At 35.2% G+C, this 3,655-nt stretch overlaps 1 pseudogene; it reads right to left on the bottom strand.

The window, feature by feature from the left end:
- The window catches only part of LOC107709089 (leucine-rich repeat-containing protein 72-like), a 6,694-nt pseudogene extending 3,039 nt beyond the window's left edge, over nt 1-3,655 (bottom strand).

The following is a 3,655-nucleotide window of genomic DNA, read 5'->3' as shown; positions in this document are numbered from 1 at the left end:
CTCACATTGTGACCATAGTATGAGAATCGTGTGAGCTCATGGTGACATCATTGTGAGATCAAATTGTTGAGTGGGTACTACATGCCTTCTAGTTTATACTTTTTAGCAACTACAAGGCCTTTTAGTATAATGTAAAAAACGTCCACTTTCAGCTCGTGGTTCATGTGAAATCTTTACTGATTTTTATAAAGTTAATATAGCTTTTCGTAATATTGATGAACACTTACTGGACTGAAGCAACCTAGGTGATTTACATTGATTCTGATAATGCATCATTTTCTAGAAAAATCATGTTAAAATGTATCATGTAACCATCAGGCTTTTGAGGAATATTTATTTGTTCGTCTCTCGATCATCATTGTATTGCATTATATTTTAATAAAAAGCGCAGAGCTTTGAACATAAAACTAAGCATTTAAATATCATCTTATAAGACATATTTTTGGGATATATAGAGTGACGACTGATATTTATATGCATTTTATGTCAGTATACTGTTATAAAGATCTCATTGATTTACATTATAATCTGGATTTTGGCCATATAATTATCAGCATCTTCACCAAATTGCATATTTTTACTCAGTTTCTGGCTCTGAATTGAAGTGTTTCCTCCTCCAGTTTGAGCTCCATATTCTCACTATATCATACTGCATGAGTCATAAAAGCCTGATATACTCAACAAGGAACACATATGCAATATATATATATTATGTATGTATATATCTATCCATAAAAAATACTTTTTTTAAAATACAGATGTCAATAAGGAACATTTTAATATTCCAATTCATGCAATCTGTGTAAAAAAAAGTTTTGGCTTTTTTTTTTTTATAAAAGCTCTATGTCCTTAATTTTTGTATACGTAATCCACAAATAAGAAAACCTTATAATGTTAGTTCCACACATGACAAAGACATCTGATTCCCAAAAGGTTACTCATCCAGCAAGTTGTAACTGAGGTCCAGAACCTCCAGAGTGTCCCGCTGCTGAAGGATGGCGTCGTAGGGAATCTCCATGAGGCTCTGGTAGGCCAAAGAGAGTCTCTGGAGGCCCAGCACCACAGCAGGGCCGCCGGGGGCCGAGGGCCCGGTCTCCATATCACTGCCCTCACACTCTTCACTGCTCCTCCACCACGGCATCAGGACACATAATGAGCGGATCCACCTCCTGACACTGTCAAAAAAAGATGTTTAGGGTTAGTTAAGGGTTGGGTTATTTTGGTACATGATCAATTTATGCCAAAAATTCTGGGTACGTTTGGTGCAACTACACTGTAAAAAAAAAAAAATTCTAAATTGTAAAAATGTATTGGGAGTACGTTTTACAAGAATATACTTTTTCTGTCTTTCTATTTTTATTTCATATTTAATTCAGTGTGTTACTTCTCATTTCATGTAATTATTTGTGAAGTTTACAAGCAATTTTTTTGAGTGGAAATGGTTTAAAGTAAATCCTACACCAACTTTTTAGAACAATAACAACAAATCTCATTCAGAGACAAATACAATGACGCATTGTATGTCTCAACGTTTGAGTTGCAATCACGAGCTCACAAATATCAAAATATTACTGCTATACATTGCACTAATGAATATTCCACAAACAAACTGAGTTCTGCTAAAACTGTGTGACAGTCCAAGTAATCAAAAAAGGCATAAATTCATAGCCTATATGTAAAGTTATGAAATAGCCTATGAATTCACATTCTAACAAAGAACTGATCGATAGATTAAATGGAAAGTTAGGGCAAGCAAGTCCTACTTCAAGGCACCTGCACGCAGTTTTGTGTATTTTGGGGACTTTGGAGCCTCCTACAATTAAGCGAGTGGAATTCATAAAGTCGTAAATATAGCGCCTTCGTAATTACAGTGGAAAGCTGCACCAAAGCCGCTTTAACGCAAGCTTTCAAGGTAAGCCTTGAAAAAACTGTTGCACAGTCCGTGGTTTTCCTGTGGAATTGGCCTACTTTTACTGTTTTTTTAAATTTATGGCGTTGAAGCTTCATTACGCTGAATAAACAGCTTATCATTTAACAAATCAACAACTTATCTACTAATATTAAACACGTTTGCCATTAAACATTCGTTTTGGATTTATCTATATTTAGAGTTCACACCGAAAAAAATATATATGCTGTTTTATAAGAGCAATAACAGACCGTTTTGCGACAAATAGAATTCGGTTTACGGCGCTTCTCATTCAGTGCGATTGACCGTCTCACGACTCTGACAGAAATTCAGTTATCAAGGCTGTAATGTGTATAAGTTGGCTGTTACACTTTCTCCAGTTGGCAGAGCAGCGGACCTTGGTATCTATCTTCCAATGATTGACCATTTTACACGTGCTTTTGTTACTGCCGTAAAGCAATCCGCCGTTTTCGCGGAATTTCGTACCCACTCACCAAACTCTGGCTACTCCCCGAACAAACGTTTGAGGGGAAAGAAACAGAAGTCATCCGCCTTATTATGAGTCAGTGTACCATCAGAATGATTGGAAGATCAAAAACTGATCTTTCAGGGTACAATAAATAAATAAATAAATCCATACCTACAGTTGCTTTAAAATGACAGCCAAATAAAGTAACACAACACAAAGGCCACTGAATTATATTAATAAATGATGAATACATTATTAAAATAAAAAATATTAGGTTGCGCTTTTAAAATCTGGACTTTAATATTTCTTCAGTATTTTTGTTCTTCAGAAATTAACTGTATATGTTATTCATCAGAATTATTTTACACGTGCTTTTGTTACTGCCGTAAAGCAATCCGCCGTTTTCGCGGAATTTCGTACCCACTCACCAAACTCTGGCTACTCCCCGAACAAACGTTTGAGGGGAAAGAAACAGAAGTCATCCGCCTTATTATGAGTCAGTGTACCATCAGAATGATTGGAAGATCAAAAACTGATCTTTCAGGGTACAATAAATAAATAAATAAATCCATACCTACAGTTGCTTTAAAATGACAGCCAAATAAAGTAACACAACACAAAGGCCACTGAATTATATTAATAAATGATGAATACATTATTAAAATAAAAAATATTAGGTTGCGCTTTTAAAATCTGGACTTCTTCAGTATTTTTGTTCTTCAGAAATTAACTGTATGTGTTATTCATCAGAATTTCCACAAAACCACAGATGCAAGAAAGGAATTCCCCACCGTGCTAAACCTAATCACATATACTTCAGAAAGAGATAGCATGATTTCAGTGGATATGAAACTTGTAGATGCATCAGGATTACAGGAAAATGTCATTTCAATTCATCCCCACTGACATATTTACACCTAAAAATAAAGGTTCCAAAAGGTTTCGCAGCAATGTCATAAAATAGAACCTTACAGTGAAGAATTCTAAAACAGAACCTTTTTCTCTTAGAGTGAAGAACATTTAAAAAATCTAAAGAACATTTTTCCACTATAAAGAACCTTTTGTGGAGTGGAAAGATTCCATGGATGTTAAAGGTTCTTCATGGAACCATAGATGTTGTCAATTAGAGAACCTTCATTTTTAACAATTTTTCATACAGTCACAAGAATTCCGCATTTGGAATTCTATAGGTCAGAATCGTAACACTTACCAGGGTTAGATGCTCTCTATAGGCCTACTGAAGCGGTGAGTGAGTGCGTCTGCATACGACCCTTTCT

This window comes from Sinocyclocheilus rhinocerous, unplaced genomic scaffold (assembly GCF_001515625.1).
Source record: "Sinocyclocheilus rhinocerous isolate Xijiao unplaced genomic scaffold, SAMN03320098_v1.1 scaffold4462, whole genome shotgun sequence".
Taxonomy (NCBI): Eukaryota; Metazoa; Chordata; class Actinopteri; order Cypriniformes; family Cyprinidae; genus Sinocyclocheilus; species Sinocyclocheilus rhinocerous.
Note: the sequence above shows the minus strand (reverse complement) of the source record. Positions and strands in the feature narration are given on the sequence as shown.